The sequence below is a fragment of the Delphinapterus leucas genome, chromosome 18, assembly GCF_059928025.1.
Source record: "Delphinapterus leucas isolate spDelLeu-1000000601 "Yukka" chromosome 18, BTC_Dleu_Yukka2, whole genome shotgun sequence".
Lineage (NCBI taxonomy): Eukaryota > Metazoa > Chordata > Mammalia > Artiodactyla > Monodontidae > Delphinapterus > Delphinapterus leucas.
In genome coordinates, this window is record NC_143146.1 from 74,289,457 (window position 1) to 74,309,986 (window position 20,530).

The 20,530-nt window shown below is 50.1% G+C and overlaps 1 long non-coding RNA gene across 2 annotated transcripts in view; it reads left to right on the forward strand.

The window, feature by feature from the left end:
* Positions 1–5,331: 5,331 nt before the first annotated feature.
* LOC149746883 (uncharacterized) overlaps positions 5,332–20,530 on the forward strand; it is a 61,041-nt gene continuing 45,842 nt past the window's right edge. For both annotated transcript variants that reach the window (XR_016388749.1, XR_016388750.1), the window contains exon 1: positions 5,332–19,556. This is a non-coding gene — a long non-coding RNA (uncharacterized LOC149746883). The remainder of the gene's footprint in view (positions 19,557–20,530) is intronic.

The following is a 20,530-nucleotide window of genomic DNA, read 5'->3' on the forward strand; positions in this document are numbered from 1 at the left end:
GCCACCAAATAAAATGCGAGATGTTGACTCCACCAGAGCAGGTCTGGCCTGGGAGTCAGGGAGACAGCCCGAGAGACTGGCGTGTGTTTGCTCACTGGGTCGAGAGCTGATTGAATCAGGAAGGGCAGGCAGAAACTAACCCTCTCTTCACCTTTGCCAGGAAATGGCACTGCGAGGCACCAGAGTGTCTAGGGCTAGGCTCGGGCACAGCCTATGGCTCACTGACAGATCCGCATCTTCCACTCCTTTCCAAAGAAGGATCACCTGGGATTATCCAAAGCCCCCTCCCTTGCCTGGCCCTCACTGAGGTCAGGACTTTGCAGGGCACTCCCTGTGACGGGCGTGGAAGCTCACAGAGACCTCCATGGCCAGGGAAAGACATGCTTGGTCTGACTCAGGAGGAGCCTGCAGGGTGCGGCTCACTGGCACTGAAGACAACGAAGCCTAAGAAGGAGCTCACCATCCTTGTGGGCCGTGTTCAAGGAGTTCCATTTTATTTTGCTGCTGGTTAAAGCTATGAAGCTGTAGAAGGCCTTGCCTGATGTTCACACGGCAAGACCACTGGCAATCGACACTGGAGGGCCCAAGAAGACTCAGTTCAGCACTAAATTTTAAATATCTGTCTAGTACTTTCAAGATGGAAGAAACGAAAGTGTAAGGAAACCCCTTGTAATCCTCCAAGAGCTACGCCCACTGTAAGAACAGTGGGATAGATACACACACAGTGTCTTACTGGTCCGGGAAGTATGACATCCCCACAGTGAGTCTATTCAGGAGACCAGAAGAGTCCCAGGGGTAGTGGGAATGGGAGATGGCAGGGCCGGATGCTTATCACGGATAATGCAACAGGGATGGGACCTGAACTAGAACTCTGGGCATCCAGCTGCCATCATTCGTTACTGATTGCAACTGAACTCTGCTCTGTTAAGTACTGACAAGCATTCCGTGCTGCCAATTTCCTGTCTGGAAGGATCCTTAACGCTGGAAATAACACACCACTACCAACACCAAAACCTCACCACTCAGCACTCTTTTAGCCAGAAGACAGACAAATAAATGTTAATTTTTATATTGAGAATGTACCGTGTACAGGGCCCTCTTCTAAGTACCATATGTTATTTGCTTATACCATCCTCCCAACAGGATTCTCAGCCCCATATTACACGGGAGGAAACTGAGCGGCAGAGAGGTTAAACCCCTTTCGAGGGAACCAGGATATAAACCCAGCGATCTTGCGGCGAGGACCGCCTCAGTTAAGCACCAGCTAAGCTTCTTCCCGCTCAGAATGAGGGGGTCGGATGGAGCCAGGGCTCAGAGGCTGTCCCTTGGCGGGCGTATCAGGGCTCTTTACACTTTTGCATGAATGCTTTATTTCTTGGGTACAATTCTGGAATGCCGAGCTGAGGCCGCCATCTGTCCCGGTGAAGCCGGGGAGCCTGGGGGTGCCAGCTGCTCCCTCCGGCCGGAAGCTGCTGGGGCTTGTCCAGGATGGCTGTCTGCTTGCTGACCACGCGGGGCAAACAAGGCCAACAGCTGCTCAGGGTCGACGGAAGAGCCAGCGTGGTTTGCAGAGTCAACAGACTCTAATTCGGACAAATACTGCCATGGACCGGGTCCTGGGACAGGCAAAGCAACGACGACTGTTGACACGGGTGTTCCCACAGGCTGAGTGGGAAATGGAGTGGCCAGGAATGCGGGGTCTCCCCCACCCCCAACCCGAGTTCCCCAGGGCAAGAACAGAAACCAATCCAAAGCCACGGACACCTTTCCCATTCACCGGGGGTGTGGCCAAGGGGAGGGGAAGGCTACCTCGGAGAGGAGGGGTCTGGCCAGGTTTGTCGCTTAAATGTTCCTACCAGCTTAGCAACCCTGCAGGTTTGCCCAGGCCCGATCTCAGAAAAGCAAAATGGGGAAAGGAAATAACACGATATTTCCTATTCTGAATAAAAATTAAATAAAGAGGCAGAGAGAGAGGTGTCAGTGCATTGTCTAGGCTGGCGCATCTCAAACGTTACTGCGCGTGTGCATCACGTTGGAGCAGGTAAGTGGATCTAGGCCTCCATGCAGCCACCCCTATCTGTGCATCCTGGACACGTCGCCTAGCTTTGCTGGATGTCCACCTCCACTTGAGCAATCGGCACCTGCCTCATACGGCTGCTTAGAGACAGACCGAGATGGTGCAGGTAAAAGGCAGGGCACAGTGCCTGGCACGTGGTGAATGTTCGCTAGATGGCACATTCCTCGTTAATTTCAACAAGTTTTCATTCAACAAACACACAGCGTGTAGGGCCCCACGCGCCCCAGGTGAGGGTGTTGGCTGTTAACACAGCTGCACCTTCTCCAGAGAGCTGCCCTCCTCAGGACACCACATCCCTGAAAATGTCTGGAAGGTTACGCCTACTGACTGGTGTAGGTACAAAAGCCTGCCCCCCTTATCCCACGTGGGACGGCTCTAAGGTGCTGTTCATGTTCCAGAACTCTCCGGGGAGCAGGCTGAGGCTACATGTTGGCTCAGTGTCTCCCCCTGCTTGACGCCCCTCACTCCTTGTGGATCATTTCCCTGAGAGCATGTCCTTCCTTAGTTGTTTGCACGTCTCAGACCTCCACCTCTGCTATTGCCAGGCTCAGGCGATACAGGAGTGAGGGAGAGTAACCAGCAAAGGGACAATTAATTACAGGAAGGAATTCCATAGCTGTAAGGCTGGGGTGGCGTGAGAGATCATAGGATGGGTCCCTGATGCAGGAAAAGGCTCTCAGGAGGAAGAGGCACCTGACCCAGGCGGCATCCGCCAGGCACAGGGAGTGCGCGGCAGAGAGAAGGTCACCTTCAAGGCTCAGCGAGAGTGTGGTGAGTCTGAGGATTTGCAGGGGCCCCTCGAAAGGCCAGTGACCAAGGAGAGGATTGACTGGCTCCAAAGTGACCCCAATCCTTTCCTTCTGTGGACCGCTGGGGCGAGCGCGGGGCAGAATCGCCATGGTAACACGGACTGCAGCCCCTGAGGCTGTCTTCAGGATTATGCTGGCAGGACAACGCAGGTGCCCACAACCTCATGTACTGAGATTCTTGAGCTCTTCCCCGTGAAGAGCTTTGTCCAGGGTGAACCTGCACCCTCCTTCCCACCCACGGTGGAAAGAATAAGGTTGTACGTGGAGCAGTCACATCCGTAGAGAGTAGAATGGTGGATGCCCGGGGCTAGGGAGAGGGGACAGATTTTTCAGTTGGGGAAGATGGAGAAGTTCTGGAGATGGACGGTGGTGACGGCTGCACAACACAGTGAATGTGGTAGCGACACTGAGCTGGATACTTAAAAGCGGTTCAAATGGTAAACTTTATGTTACGTGGTTTTTTACCACAATAAAAATAAAGAAAAAAAAGAGGAAGGAAGGCTATTGTCTAAATCTAAACTCAGGGCACTGAGTGATGTTGCGTCTTATGGTGTAAGATTAAGAAGTTACCTGAGACAAAATCTATAAAACATCATTTAGTACCAGAAAGCAGATGACAAGATAACCAGGTCAGCCATAAAAAGAAACGAAACTGAGCTGTTTGTAGTGAGGTGGGTGGACCTAGAGTCTGTCATACAGAGTGAAGTAAGTCAGAAAGAGAAAAACAAATACCATATGCTAACACATATATATGGAATCTAAAAAAAAAAAAAAAAAAGGTTCTGAAGAACCTAGGGACAGGACAGGAATAAAGACGCAGACGTAGAGAATGGACTTGAGGACACGGGGAGGGGGAAGGGTAAACTGGGTCGAAGTGAGAGAGTGGCATGGACATATATACACTACCAAACGTAAAATAGATAGCTAGTGGGAAGCAGCTGCATGGCTAGTGGGAGATCAGCTCGGTGCTTTGTGACCACCTAGCGGGGTGGGATAGGGAGGGTGGGAGGGAGACGCAAGAGGGAGGGGATATGGGGATATATGTGTATGTATAGCTGATTCACTTTGTTACACAGCAGAAGCTAACACACTGTTGTAAAGCAATTATACTCCAATAAAGATGTTAAAAAAAAAAAAAAGATAACCAGGTAAGCCAGACCATATGTCTGTAGGTGGTGCTGATTCCCTCTCCTGGCAACAGCATCCGCCTGGTGAGTTCTGAGAACCCGAGCTTCAGGACTGCGTCTGGGATGATTCATCACCTTTCTGGCGAGCTACATCTCTCCTCCTCATCCACCTCTAGAATTGCGCGGAAAGCAATAAGAAGAATGCCAACGATAAGAAGAATACCAACAACCATTTCTAGCTTGAGCGCACAGAACATCAATGTCGTCTGGGCACGTCACTTGTTACAACCAGAATAGAAAAGAGACCCTGTCTTCCCACAGCCCCGAGGGCTCCAGCAGGGCAGGGCAGTCCTCTGATGCCTGTTCAGCACTGGAGGGGCCCCAGGGATGAGGGAAGGAAGCCAGGGGAGAAAGGAGAAGGGTTCCCAGACCACCCAGTACCTAGCCCCTCCTTGGTCAGATAAGGGGAAGTTTGGCCCAAGACAGAGAGGTTAAGTCCAAAGTCACATGCTTTAGTTAGGTAAGCAGTGGCCCTGGCTGGGGTCAGAACCAGGCCTCCTGGTCCCTCATCAAGACTGCGTTATCCTAAAACTTGACAGTCCAGATGCCATTTGATGACTGGGTAAGTCTAATTAACTCCCACCTGGAATAACTGAACTTTTGTGTTGCTTTTATTTGTTTCTTTGATACCTAGTGTTTGCCCAGGTAAAGTCAACTTTTTAAAGATATGGAGTGGGGTCAGAGGCCTTGCTTTTTACACAGTGATAAGTATAGAAGAGTGGCCATGTCTCCACGGGTTCATTTGACTAACAAATTGAGGTTTTGTGGATCAAATTATCCACCAAAACTGCCTCCCTTGTGTTTGGCCCAAAGGAAAAAAAGGAAACAAAAAATTATTGAGTCCTGCCAACGCCAGCCCTGCCCATTATCCCCTTGAATCCTCATGGAAACCCAGAGACATCATATCTGCATGGTTACAGTTGAGGCAGCTGTGGCTCAGGGTCCTAAAGAACTGGCCCAAACTCACCCCCTGGCTGAATCAGGGTGCATGGCACAGCTAACATTTAGGCAGCACAGGGCCTAAAAGTGTTTAGCGTCTGCTGAATGAATAAACGAACTCATATCCATCTGTCTACAGCATCCATACACTTGCCCCTTGACCGTATCTATAGTCATTATTTGGAAGGTGTCACAAAGACCTTAGAGATTATCCTCACTCCCAAACAGGGTGACAGTGTAGTCAGATAGGAGCTAAAAACACCTGAAAGAGAAAAAGAATAAGCAAAACAGGTTTAATGAATCATTAAAGCCGACGAAACTGAAGGAGTGGGAAGGGTGTTGCACAGTTAAGCAATTAACTTGTATTGACACATCACATTTTGGAACAATTAAGAGATAGGAGAAAATCCATGTCTGCCTGTCACCAGGCTGTCATTGTCGCTGCCACCATGGGTGAGGACCAAGAAGGCTGTCAGGTCAGCAGGGCAGCACGGACGGGGGTGTAGACCAGAAGACCGGGCTCTCGGAAATCTCTCCCATGGTTGTCCTTCCTTTTCTCACCAACAGGACAGGGTCTAAACAGAAAGAAGCCTAATAAAGACTTCAAAGCCTCCCCGGGTGGAGAGGTTCTGTGGGCCCGCTCATCGCCTTCCCGGCAGGAGTGCCTTCTGCTTACAGGCTCTGGGAGGACCAGACCCTCCGACTGCGGGTTATGGCAGCATCTGTCCAACGAGCTGAGAAGTGATCAGTCAGGAAGAGCTACCTGGAGTTCCTGGGCCCACCCAGATGTTCCTTTCATGTCTGCCTTCCCCAGGATTCAGCGGTTTATAGCCCTGGCCTCAGGAAATCTTGGAAGTTAGTTCAGTTAAAGGAGGCAACGTGCTATGCCAGCAAAACACAGTCGGGACCTGGTGACACGGGAGTTTGGCAATGATCAACTGCCCTGAGGTAAGACCCGAAATTTGTTTTGAAAGAGGGGGGTTGGGGAAGGAGGTGGTGCAATCAATACTTCGAGTTTGTCCCGATTGGATGGGGTGTGTGCTTTCTTTTCCACCCTAGTTGTTGTTGAAGCTGTTTATTGAAAGGTTGTGCAAATATGATCAGTCAGCTCCAGGGCCATTAATAACCTGCTGGACAAAGCCGGCTCCATTCCAATTGATTTCGGATTTTTGAAAATGTCAAATTCCTTGGAACAGAGATGAAAGCCCCGGAGGGGTTGGCACCAACGTGTGAGATCTTTGCCTCCGCTGGCACTGATCCAGTGGAGTCCGAGCTTGAACACTGTGGCACTGCCGTTTGCTTGCCAGTCTGCGTGAATCGGTGGTCCTGTAGCAGCGCTGGAGAGAGAGGAGGCGTCACAAACAAATACTCGAAGAAGCAAACCACGCACTCTGAAACCTCTCTCGCCACGGCGCTGCCTTCCAAAACTATCAGATCCAAGATCCTGAGAAAAGTTACACAAGGTTAGCTGTAGGGGACACACACACGAGAGGTGGCCAGTAGTGAGCCCAACCATCGTGGCCGGAAAACACGGATTTATACCCCAGCCCGCTGGGGTATAACCTGGAGCAAATTCATCTCTATTATAGTCACTGTGAACTGAGGATTTCATCATAAATTTCTTATTTCAGAAAAAGTATGTTCTCTGGGCCTTACCCATTTAAGAACTCAGATTCTAAACGTGGAGGCCGTCAGAGCCAAGGTCTCTATAATGTCCTGATTCGGCAGCTCCATAAGCTGGCCCACCATCAGAGCTTTGCATGCCACCATCAAAGGACACACACGGGAGACTTCCCTTGTGGTCCAGTGGCTAAGACTCCATGCTCTCAGGGCAGGGGCCCTGATCCCTGGTCGGGGAACTAGATCCCACATGCCGCAACTAAGAGTTTGCATGCCGCAACTAAAGATCCCACATGCTGCAACTAAAAAGATCCCGCGCACGACAACCAAGATCCTGCATGCTGCAAGTAAGACCTGGCACAGCCAAAAAAATAATAAATATTAAGGAACAAAAAAGGACACACGCAGGCAAGAAGAGAGCCATGCGTCCCGAGACGTGTCAAGACGCCAGGGCACAGCCTGCCTGGTCCATTAATTCAAGAGTCATCGGCCACAGTGTCACCGAGGGAGGCTCACCGAGGCTGCTCCTGTCTGCAGGTCACTCTGCCCATGTTGTCCCTCCCCTGGGGTCTACCTGGGGCTCCTCTCGGGGCTATTGGGATTGGATGGTCACTGCTGCCCTCCTCTCCCTGAGGTGTCCTGCGCAAACGCCTCCTCTCCACCAGGAGTCTTATCTCATATTCTAGTTGTCACACTGGATTCTGAGACACCCCCTTCTCCAGGTGTGCCAAGGTAGAGTTAAAATTACAAGGATCCTGCAGAATGAGAAAGACTGGGAAGAAACGTGCTACCAGAGATATCTGCGATTAACATGAACCATATTAACGTTTTCCAGTCGATTCAAAGATCATTTTTAACTTGGGCTGGATATTTTCTCAGTTGCCTCCAGAGTTCCACTCAACGAGAGTGTATGTAATTTCTGTAGTGTGTTTGTTAAAGCCCATATTTAGAACAAAGCCATTCGGAATGTAGATTGGTACAGCCACTATGGAAAACAGTATGGAGGTTCCTCAAAAAACTAAGAATAGGGCTTCCCTGGTGGCACAGTGGTTGAGAGTCCGCCTGCCAATGCAGGGGACACGGGTTCGTGCCCCGGTCCGGGAGGATCCCACGTGCCACGGAGCGGCTGGGCCCGTGAGCCATGGCCGCTGAGCCTGCACGTCTGGAGCCTGTGCTCCGCAACGGGAGAGGCCACGGCAGTGAGAGGCCCGCGTACCGCAAAAAACAAACAAACAAACAAAAAACTAAGAATAGAGTTGCCATAGGATCCTGCAATCCCATTCCTGGGCGTATATCTGGACAAAACTATAATTTAAAAAGACACATGCACCCCTATGTTCATAGCAGCACTATTCACAATAGCCAAGACATGGAAAACAGCCTAAATGTCCATCGACAGAGGAATGGATAAAGAAGATGTGGTAAATATACACAATGGAATATTACTCAGCCATCAAAAGAATGAAATAATGCCATTTGCAGCAACATGGATGGACCTAGAGATTATCATACTAAGTGAAGTAAGTCAGACAAATACCATATGGTATCACTTATCTGTGGAATCTAAAACATGACACAAATAAACTTATTTACGAAACAGAAGCAGACTCACAGACATAGAGAACAGACTTGTGGTTGCCAAGTGGGAGGAGGGGAGGGGAGGGAAGGAGTGGGAGTTTGGGATTAGCAGATGCAAACCAGTGTATACAGGATGGATAAACAACAAGGTCCGACTGTATAGCACAGGGAACCACATTCAACATCCCGTGATAAACCGTAATGGAAAAGAATAGGAAAAAGAACGTATATATGTATACATGTATATATGTATATACATGTATATGTATAACTGAATAACTTTGCTGTACAGCAGAAATTAACACACTGTAAATCAACTATACTTCAATAAAATAAATTTTAAAAAATAGAACAAAGCCACTTGCTGGCGAGTGGGTCCTATACAGACTGACATGAGGGGCCACCCATGTTGAGAGAAGGGCTTCATTGAGGGCCAACGGGAAGAAAGTTAATTTTTAATGAAAGCAACTTGTATAGAAACAAAAAGTGAATTTAAAACTAGTCAATTTAAAACACATTAATGGAACAACTCAGAACTTTAAAAAAAGTACATGTTTTAATACTCATGTTAAAGTTGAAAAAACAAAACAAAAATATAACTTGTTTTTATATTTTTGTTATTGTACTTAGTATTTCATTTTCAAAAATAAACCCTGCTGTTTCAGGTATCTCAGCCTTCTAAGTGAAAGAACGCTCAGGACGGTGTGGTGAAATCTGCCCATATTAACCACCCACAGTAATCATTTTAACTGTTTCTGCTTTGAACGGCTTCACCCTGGGAGAGCAAACATCTCTGGCTCTTCACAGAAGCAGATTCCCTTCGAGAACTGAGAGACTGGTGGTGTTACACAGAGGGGGCAATTTAGACTTTTTCCTCTCAATAACTTTACTATTTCTATACTTCTTGATTAGCTCAAAATATTGAAATAAATCAGGGCCACAGGATGGGGAGCAGGGAAGGAGGGAAGCCGAGACCTGGAGACCAGAAGGGGGTCTGAGGAAACCCCGAGAAGGTGCCAGTCACCTGCTCTGACTGAAAGCACCCCAGTTTGGTCCAGCTGAGCCCAAACCCACTGGCAGTTGCCCGAAGCAGTTTACAAAAGTGCTGTCAATTAGCCAGAAACAGCACAGGTTTAATACATCTTGTGGTTTTACCCTGCAAAAAAACTACAAGGAAGAGAGTTCCTAGGGAACATTTTTCAGCTTCATGGGTAAAGAAGATGAAGACTTCGGGAAATGCTGAAAATGTTAACAAACTCCAGAAAGGAGGCAGACAGCCTCTCAGCTACTCGGCTGTTTCGCTTCTTTTTCTCTTTTCATGGAAAGCACGAGCTCAAAGGAGCGGGGATAGGGTAACCGTGACCAGAAGGCGCTGAAGCTGGAAGTGGAGCCAGGAGAAAAGCTGTGTCTCTCGCCTGGGTGTGCCGCCTCCCACCCCAGGTCAGGAGTCCCCGACGGTTTCAGGTTGTTTCCGGGCCCGTCAGGAATCCTGACAGTACAGACCTGGAGAGGAAGAATGCAGTTTCCTGCACTCTGCACACTGCAGCCTGCTATCATTGTCATTTATGTTGGCCAAACCCTGAAAGACACAGAGACACACTCACTAAATGTTCCATCTCACAGAAGCAGCTGACGCGGTCGAGTGACCGGAAGCCAGGTGGCCCTGAAGAGCAGGAGGACCAGCTGAAAGCTCAGGTGAAAGTGAACAGGGGAGAATGTCAAGCCCTCCGTTCAGGCCCCAACAACGTAATTTCAGAATTGGGAGACCTGAGCGTCACCTCCTTGACCAAGCTTCCCATCAATGCCACCCTCTTGTGTTTCCTGATTCCCTGCTGTGGGCTCTCGAGGGCAAAACCCCTGGCTGAGGGCAGGGACCACACCCACAGACCACCCAGGCCTGGCACGGGGTCCACATCTAACTCGTATTTGCCAAAAGAACAATTTCATGCATAGTAACAAAAGCAATTTTACACAATGAAAGCACAAAATTCCAAGATCAAACCATCACTGAGCTTGTGCACATCTGAGCAGGGCCACCTGGGGCATGTGGGGAGGCCGGGATGGGCACCTTGGTCACAGGAAGGACCTCTGAGGGTATGTGATTGCATCTGGTGAAGAGCAATCCCACTACCCTGGAGGATGGAATGGAATGGACCTCACGCTTCCATTACACTTTAAAATACTTGTTACATTTTGATTTTACAACAGTAAGAGTAACCTCTAGGTTTTAGAAATGAAATACTTCCTACAACTTGTTACATACTGTTAACTCTATTGGCCCAAATGGTTTAAAACATCCCAACTTCAACTTTACTTTTTGCTAACAATACAAAATATCAACAGGTTCATTTATGTGATCAATTTCCAAGTAACGGGTGTGACTTTGGATGTCCCTTCTTCCCTCAGAATTCAGTTTCCTTTTCTGTACTAGGTTATTTAAGTGGCCCCCTGAGTCTTAAAATTCTAGAATTCAGTATAAAATGAACAGGACCTCCCTGCCAAGTGCGGCATTCTAATCTGGAAGACAGTGAGCAGGGAATCAACTCTCATCCCTCCCTCCCTCCCTCCTTCCTCTTCCCCTCTGTCCATCAAACATTTATTTGTACCAAGCCAAACTCATTTCTCTCGTTAGGGGCATATATCGTGAGTGAGTCAGGAATACAGGTGTTCCCTCTGTAAAGGTCTTCCAGAACGTGTCTGTGCCCTTGCGGTGAGCCTCAAGGTACCCTCAAGCAATCCAGATGACTGGACCTGTGGACGGCGACGGGGACAGGGCTAGAACGCACGGGAGAGGAAGCCATGGGAAAACCCAGTCAAGAGCAAGGAACACAGCCGCTGGGGTGTCCCACAAGGGCGTTCGTTCACAAGATAGTTCCCTAATTCTACTGCCCCGTCGTTCAAGGACCCTCTCAACGTCTCTGCCCCTGAGAGATCATTTGAAAGGAGACCAAGGCAGGAATGATCACTTTCCTCGGGCTCAAATTTACCATATGCTCTATCAGGAGGCGTAAGAAATCTGGTCCATTCTTACATATTGATAATTCTATGTTCCAGAGCAGATGTGGTGGTGTCTTAAACTTTCATTGTCCTGCCTTTGGGAGTTGTAGACAATCACAGTGTATTGTCTTTTTTGTTTTGTTTTATTTGAAAGCTAACCCCAAGAAGCATTATAAGCTAGAAACAGGAACTCTCAAAGGGGCCAGGATGTAGTGAATGCCTCCTAGGAAATGCCTCCCCTGCATCTCTTTGTTTCCTGGCGGTGGGAGTGTGGGGTAGAGCGCAGTTCTTCTCAGGTCTGCTCCCACCCACTTCACACACAGCAGAGTGGACAGGGCCGGAGAGCCGGGGCTGCCCCCTGGCCACCTCCCTGGCACACCTGGCCCAATGCCTCCAGTGAGGCCACCCTGGTGCTGCTGACCCCAGGGCAGAACATCGGTAAATGCAATCACCACCCACCCTGTGTGCACTTTATCAGGGAAATGGAGATCTGGCCTCCCAGGACCAGGCAAGAGTCGGGGGCCCAGAAACCTCGGGGCTCCTCTGACTTGGGCGGGGGATCATCAGATGGTTTAACAGGGGCTGTTGGGGACACACGTGGGGCAGACCAGCTCTCCGTCCCCCGCCCAGGGACAGTACCTGGGACAGGGCTGCAGCGCCAACACCCAGGCCTAGGTCTCCCTGGGGCATCTTGTCAGCGATATGCATATTTCAGAAATTGTTAGACACGGAGGACCAACTGTCAAAACCTGAGGGTCTGGACAGAAGCAAGGCCTTGCTCTCCCCAGTCAGCTTTCCTGAGTTTCCAATGAACCTGCCCCGAGGAAGGAATGGCTCCATTAGAGGCAGGAAGCAGTTCTTGGAGGAAGACGCCATAAGTGATTGTGACAAGGCCACCTTTGTCAGCAGAGGGGAGTCCATGCTCCCAAAGAGCAGGGACGGGGAGAGGGGAGAGTCTAACCTCAAAGCTCCAGGACAGATGGACAGGCAGAGAAGGGCTGGGGACCATGCAGCTTCTCTGGGCGGGCTCGGGAAAGTCCCAGCCCCCCACGGCTCCCAAGTCTGCGTCCAATAGAGAAAGCGGACGGCATTGCAAAAGAAACAAATGACAAACACATCCCCACAAAAGAAAATAAGCTAACTGAACTAACTAAAAGGTTCACCCTGGCTCAAGGGAGGTTAGGAGACCATACACGTGCTACTTTGCCCCGTAAACCAGCATGTGAATGACCCCAGAGACGTCGCTGCTCACCCCTTTCTTGAGCACCAGCCTCTTCCGGTTCTCCTCCCACCACCCCGATTGATGGGTCCGTCCCTGCACTTCACGTCTTGTGGGACAGTGACACCTGCTGACAGTCACAGTTACTAGGCGCCAGTGCTCAGAAATTATATGGCCCCTTTATCCCTTACCTGAGAGCTCTGCGGGAGAGCGGCGCAAGCACAACAGCGAGGGTTTACCCGCTGCTCCTCCGCCCTCTTTGGGGCACTTTTAGTCTCCGAAGCAGCAAAAATAGCCTCAGGAGTGTCCACAACAAAATACCCTTCCTCCCCTCACCCTGCACAGAGGGCGTGAGAGTCACGGCTCGTGCGCGCGCGCGCGCGCACACACACACACACACACACACACACCCACCCCTCCATGTTAGAGACAAGAAGGGAGGGCCCAGTGACAGCTGAAGCACTTGGAAAGGTTACTGAAAAGGGATGCGAGTCTTTTCCCAGCACAGGGGAGACCCAGCCGCACTGGTCCAGGCGACCTGCTCAGTGAGTTAACGAGGAAGTCAGTGATCTCTTCCGAGACAGGCCAATCCACACACTCAGTGATCTATCTCACTGCTTCCTGCAAAATCACTGTCATTCCTCTCGTTCCCCGGTCCTTGCCCTGGAACAGGCAAGGGCTGCTGAGCTGTCAGAGAAGCCCAGTTTTGAAAGATAAATTAATGAGTTCATTCAACAAATGGTTATGGAGTGTGTCTATAGTCCAGGCACTGCTGCCAGGAAAACAGAGAACAGGACCAGTAACACAAACGTGAAACATGAAGGATGCTCACGTTGTAGGTGGGAGAGAAACAGATAATAAATAAGGGACAAAGACACTTCCCAATGTCGTAAGGGAGAGGACACACGATCATGATTTTATCGTTGAGGGCACAGAGTGAAGGCCTCCCTTAGACAGGTGGCATTTGGGTGCAGCTCAGAATGAACCTGACGAACCAGCCAGGAAGGGGAAGACCGTTCCCAGGAGGGGCTGCCAGGTGCCCAGACCCGTAGCAGGATGCTGAGGGGGCGCAGCGGGGGCACAGGAGAAAGCAGGAGATGCGTAGGGGGAGGCAGGCTACCTGTGCAGGTATCAGCCTGGAAGGTGACTTTTTTATCCTAGAGAAATGGGCGCTTCCCTACAATCCAGGCGAGTATGAGGTGTGTCAGATTTATGTTGCCGAAATGGCATTTCCCCTTTAGGAAAGAATGTTTTGCCCAAGATGGAAGTCTCGTTGGGACAGGAATGAACAGAACTTTCCCAGTTGCAGCGGTTTATTGTAGAGGAAGTAAATCAGATACTGTGTTTGGCGGTGAGATCATGGGCAGACTCTTGTCAGTAGGAGGACAGTGACAGTCAGGCCCCAGCAAGAGAGGTGACCATGTGGTGACAGTGCCACCAGGTGGGGCTGTGGCCTCGAAAGTGGGGCCTGGCCCAACCCGCCTGGAAAGGGAGCCTCGGCCCGGCTTTTCTTTCCCCAGAGGGAAGGGGAGCTGCCGGCCATCTCAAATATCAACACAGACATTTCTTTGCTTTGTTTTCCAAGAACATGAACTCTTTCTCTTCCCCCTTTCATATCATCTTGTGTCTGGAGGTCTCTTCCGCCCCAGCAGCCGGTCACTGGGCCAGTGCACCCCCATGGGGAGGAGGGGAAGGATGGGATGTTCAGGGAAATCGGCCCTAATAATATTCCTAATAGGAGCCTGCTTGTCCGAGGTGTGAGGCTCAGGCACAAACTCCATGACAGAAAAGCACTTCTCCGTAGGGATAATTCAGGAGATGGAGGACAAGCAGGGATCATCTGAGTCCTTAGCAAGCCCAGCGTGGTGCCAGCTGGGCCAACGTCACCAACTCCTAGAGGAAGGCCTGTTATTGGCCCTGATGTAGATAAGGAATCTGAGGCTCAGAAAGGTTAAGTCAGTCACCCAAGTCACAGATTTGAACCCAGACACTGACTGCACAGCCAGGAGATTTACTCCCTGTGAATCAAGGACCAACGGCACTTTCCAGATGAGTACAAGTGAGGATGCTGTTAAATCAGCTACTGCACTCCTCTAGTTCGGAAAAGGAAGATGAATCCGGTTTTGGACAGATTTGTTTTGGGTACAGCAGGAGGCAAGCTTTTGTTTCCTGGAGTTATTTTAGGAAGTTTCATGGGAGGTTAAGTGCTGAGGAAAGGACAGGAGATGCACAGGAGAGCAGGGCATGGCAGGAGAGGGCCCAGCCTGGACCGGGGCCTGGAGGCAGGACTGAGCCTGGAACAGCCTCCAGGACAGCCCTGCAAGGCCCTACCCAGCATGGCCATCAGGAGACCTGGCGGGGAAACGCCAATGGCCGACAGTCTGCTGTCACAGGTGTCCTACTGTCATCTGCTCTGCCACCTCCCACTCTTATGGGATCTGTGGCCTCTGAGGCTTTGAGTTTCCCCCCAGGGCTGGAGATTTCAGAGACCTGCACCTGTTAAAGGAGAGGCTAGCTGGGCACAGGGGGCAGGACATCTGCCCAGCAGTGGGTGGGTCTCAGACAGTGGAGGGCCTTGGGCACCAATCAAGACACTGGGGTTTTAGAAACAGACTCACAGACAGAAAGCAAACTTATGGTTACCAAAGGGGAAAAGGGGGGCGGGGGAGGGATAAACAGAACTATGGGATTCACAGATACAAACTACTATACATAAAATAGATAAGCAACAAGGATTTACTGTAAAACACAGGGAACTATATTCAATATCCTATAATAAACTATAATGGAAAATAATCTGAAAAAATACATATATAACTGATTCACTTTGCTCTACACCTGAAACTAACACAATATTGTAGATCAACTATACTTTTAAAAAAAGGACACTGGGGTTTCCGTCCTAAGCCATGAAAGGGTTGGCACAGGGGACTGACATGGTGAAAACTAGGTTTTCAGAAAGATAAACCAGTGTCGGATTTAGGATTGATCAGCAACTGAAAGCTAGGGTGGCCAGAAGGATTATTTGATTAGCCAACCAACTGCGATTTCTTGTCTGCACTGCTTCCACAGACAGAGATGTCCCTTCCTGCCCGCCTCATTGCCCTCCACCTGGGGACACTCCCATTCATCCTTATGATCCAGCTGTAGGCTCTTCTCTTTGGAAAAGCCCCAGCCCAGCTCTCAGGCATGGCATCTCCAAGTGTGCATAACCCACATAACAAGTGCGTAACCCACAGTACTGCACTTGTTTAACAGGTCTATCTGCTTCCTGAACAGCTAGCAACTTGAAGACAGGGGTTGTGTTTTCTCCATTTTTATAACCAGCGTTCAGCTCAGCATGACAGACTGTGACGCTGAATGAATGATGAGGGATGAACAGTGAGGGCTGGATGAATGAATGAATGAATGCCTTGGTGACAACCCCGAGCAGAGTGATACTGGATGTTAGGGAAAGGAGTGGGCAGCATAAGGAGCACCCCTCTCCCTGTCTGACGAGCCTCCCAACCACGCTGGAGCCCTTCTCTGTGCAGATGGGTTTCGTGGGCAGGGACACTGTAGCTATGAGTGAGCAGAATGTCTAACCCGCCCGGTGGTTGCAGCTGCCTGCGAAGCCACTTTCTCCGCAGGACCCAGAGCTGCAAGTGCACTTTGATTAAGCTGGCTCTTTTGTATCACTTTGTGCCACCTGCCAGGGCCACAGGCCACGTGAGTTTTCCACCTCTGGACTAATGATTATTTTCTAGGAGACAAATATAAATCACCATTTGTACACTGTATCAACTGTGCTTCTGTATGAACCCTCACTGAGACACTGTGTCACTTTTACATTTGTGTTACTGGCTTGTCACACGCCTGAACGTTCTCCGCCAGTGACACCAGTCTGCATCTGCTGGTATCTATGCTTTGTCCAAGGAACGCTCCTTGAGCCCTGGAAATTACAGTTGACATCTGCATCATTTCCTTCTCTGGGAAGAAGCAGAACACCAAAAAGGAGAAACTCCAGAATTGGATGTGGCCTTAACAAACACAAACCTATGGCGGTTTCCCCAGTGACCCAGCTCTGAAGCCTCCCCGTTTGGGAGAGGTCAGATGGCAGAGTGGTCAAGTGTTATATCCCACCTCTGCTAATCGTTGGCTATGTCACCTCGGGCAACTTACTTAACCTCTCTGAGCCTCAGCATTGCCATCTGTCGGACTAAGTCAGTGTCACACCTACACAGAGACAGCACGGGCAAGCACTGCAGACGTGCGCTGTCCTAATCTCCCTGGGAGCCGGCCCCTCTGGCCCTGCCTCTGAAAGCTTGGTCCACAGCTGGGATGAGGCCGTTCTGGATACTGCAGAATGAGGACTGAACGGAACTGTGTGTTACCAGGTCTCCATCAACCCAGAACACAGCCTCTTAAGTGGGACACAATGAGGTTTTCAGCAGGTCTGCAAGTGGTTTCTCTGACGATTGTCAAGCATGAATCACCACGTCTGGGCCAATCCTGCCTTCCTCCAGCCTCCCAGGCTCTGTAGGGGCACGAGACATTGTCCTTCAAAGGGTGGAGTTGCGCCTCCCAAATCCACATCTTCCCAGAAAGACGTCTATCCTTCTAAACTCCAATGGCCTTTTTTGGGGGTTCAGACAGAACAATATGAAGACAGGATGTCAACCAGCCATGTGGCGTCTGAGTCCAAAGCAGCAGCCGCCACTCTAGACCACCAGGGACACACAAAACGCAAGGACTCGGTAAATATTTACTGAACGCTTTACACGGAAGGCACAGCCCTTGACTGTGGCCCTCTGTGGAAAAATAATCATGATTTCCCCAGTGAGTAAGTCAGCTTGTGTTTATCTTCCGTATGTTTTTTAACCAAGATATGTTATGGTTCCCTTTGTGGTGGGTAATGCTTAGCAACCCAATTGCTTTGGATTTATTCCAGTTGGCAGAATATCCTAAGTTGGGTTTTTGCCTTTTTGCCCCCTGACAACTCACCCGAGCATCTATTTTACTGCCTCTGTGTGCGATGCCCGAAGCCATGTGTTTGTTACTCAAATCATTCCTTCGCTTTCCCATTTCCACACGTGGGAGGAGCCTGGCACACACCTTCATTGCCATGTGAGATCGATGCCCTATCTTGCCTTCCTGGCTGCAAAGTTCTTTCCTCTGACCAAGACTGTGGCCACAGGACACACCACCAGGGCACGCCGCAGTGTCTGCTTCGTCAGGACACATCCCACCACCCGGTGGGGCTGGAGCTCCTTTCCCAGGATGCATCCGTCCACCAGCTGGTATGGTTGCCTCCTGGGCCGGCTCTTCCAATTTCCCTAAGTCTCCCCGATGTCGGGTCTTCTTTCGGGGCCTCAAGGTCAAGCTGAGCCCGGGCTGGGGCACCAGCATCCTGAAAGAGGCAGCCGGATAGGCAGCAGCCTTGCAGCCCAGCCACTCTCATCAGCAGGGGGGGTAAAGAGAACCTGCCTGGCGGGGGCAGTTACGTTGCTTCTGGGTTTCCTCAGGCCACGCCAACTAGACCTCATTTTGGCATTCCTGAAGCCTGGGCTGCGTGGGCCTTCTCTCTCCACCCAATTCCTTTCCAGTTGGCCCTGGCCGGACTCTCCTGTCCTCAGGAGCAGTGCCCAGCCATGCCCTGGGGTCGGCCACTCCACCCCCGCCGAGCCCCGTACCTTGGCCTACTTCGGTGGGATGGGAAGATGAGACACTTGGTGCTTTGTCCCAAAGCCTGCAGGACCCACAATACTGAAGCTGTGGAAAAAAACCCAAACACCCAACGCCGTTGAGGACACTGGTGGCATCTCCGGTGGCTGCTCAAGTTGCTAGCTTCCAGGGCGTCTGCTGAGCCGTCCTCTAGATCGTAGGTGGCTTGTCTCTCCATTCCCATTGGCCACTTCCCTGTGCCCTCTTGCACGAGGCCACGTGCAGGGTAAGCATCAGGATGGGAGGGGACAGGTCCTGGTAGTTCTTAGAATGCCTGTCCCCTCCCACCCCAACCCCTTCAATCACTTGTGCAACTGGTACATCTTCAGTACCTACTACTTACCCTTGCGCTCTGCACTGGGCATTCAGTGGTGAACAAAAGAAAAGCAGGGCCTGGCCTCGTGGGGCTCACAGGCTAGCGGGGGATGGCTGTAACCGGGCACGGTAAGTGCCTTGATAGGGAGCATGGGGCGCTCTGTTTTAGGATGATGGATGGGCACCCCCAGAATCTGGGAAGGCTCCCCAGAGTCTCGCTGCCCTGGCACCAAACTTGAGGAGTAGCTCTCATACCCTTCAGAGAGCCCCCTCCCCAGAGGGCCCACAAAGAGACTGCTCGCAGGGGCTCCACGGGTCCTGCAGGCAGGCCAGCAGCCCTCCTCCTGGGCACCCTGTGGAGGTTCCACCCGGGAAGCCTGACCCCCATGCAAAGTGCCCAGCGTGGTGCCTGCCCCAGAGCCAGTCAGCAAAGGGGGAAACTGTTCTCACTTAATGGACTTTCAGCCGAAGATAAGGGGCTGTGTGATGAGACTATTAGTCATTTGCTCACCAACAGTCCACGCAGGAGAGCTGGGGGGCAGGGGAGACAGACGTGGAGTGAGAAGGGCCACAGGACAGGGACCCGGGGATGGGCAGGCACACTCCCCTTGTGGCCACCGGGATTCCCATAAAGAATTAGGATCCTTCCTTGCCTACGGTAATTTCTTGCAGTTTTATTTTTCTGATAGAATAGCAATAACTTGCCTTCCCTGTATCAGGAAGTTTGCTTTTCTTTTCCTCTTGTCTCTCTTGTTCGCCTCTCTCTTCTCCTGTTCTCCAACACCCTCTCCATACTTTACCACTTGAAAGTAACGCAAATTAAATGGGATGAAAAGAGGCATCTTGATCCACCAGCTCTGAGCAAAGGGAAATTTGCATCTTTTCAGTTCCTCCTAATTATTCATTTCCTTTCTCTCTTCCCATCTTGAAAATAATTGCTGCATGACTAGTTTTCCCTGGATGAGAACTGGAAGTGGTGAGGCTGTCGGCAGTGACTGAGCTTGCCCTTCCAGAATCTTCAGTGGCGGTGAATCTTGACGGCGTGCTCCTAAGTGTGGCCGTGTCCCTACAACAGAAGGAGGGGCAGCGGATGCACCAAGCAACACTCCTTCGTAAGCATGCGCCACGTCATTATCATATTTAATATTTATGGCCCACTTACAGTATATCTGGTGTTAAGTGGAGGTATAAAAAGTTCAAAGTCAATAATAACAATAATCCCTCTTATCTGTCGTTGATAGTTTGTGGTATGGCTTCACGTACATTCACAGGTTGAAAAATTTAGTGATTTCTGTCCTTCTGCAAGTCAACCCTGACCATGCAGGATCTGAAGACCTCCAAGGTCATTGCAAAGAAGAAACCTCTAGATTAAAGAGGCAAAATAGACATAACAACTAAATGCAATATCCGACCCTGGACTAGCTCCTGTCCTGGAGAAATGCTAGAAAGCTCGTTATTGGCCAATTGACAAAATTTGAAAAAGAAGAGTAGATTAAGTTAAAATTATCAATCTATGGGCTTCCCTGGCGGCACAGTGGTTGAGAGTCCACCTGCCGATGCAGGGTACACGGGTTCGTGCCCCGGTCTGGGAAGATCCCACATGCCGCGGAGCAGCTGGGCCCATGAGCCATGGCCGCTGAGCCTGTGCATCTGGAGCCTGTGCTCCACAACGGGAGAGGCCACAACAGTGAGAGGCCCGCGTACCACAAAAAAAAAAAAAAGAAAGAAATTATCTATGAAAATTCATGAAGTTGATGACTTTGGTTATGTAAAAGGATATCCCTGTTCTTAGAAAATACTCACTGAAGTTTTTAGGGGGAAAGGTTCTTGGTATATGTAACTTACTCCCAAATGGTTCAGAAAAAAATTGAGGTAAGGGGAGAGAGAGAGAATGATAAAGCAGTAAAGCAGATGGATTAAAATGTTAACAACAGGTGAATCTAGGTGAAGGGTTTATTAATGTTCCTTTTACTATTCTTATTTTTGAAGTTTTTCTGTAAATTTGAAATTACATCCAAATAAAAAGTTAAATGACTTTTCTTTGCCCTCATGTTTTAGTTTTTGGCAAAATTCAGATGCCTACCTC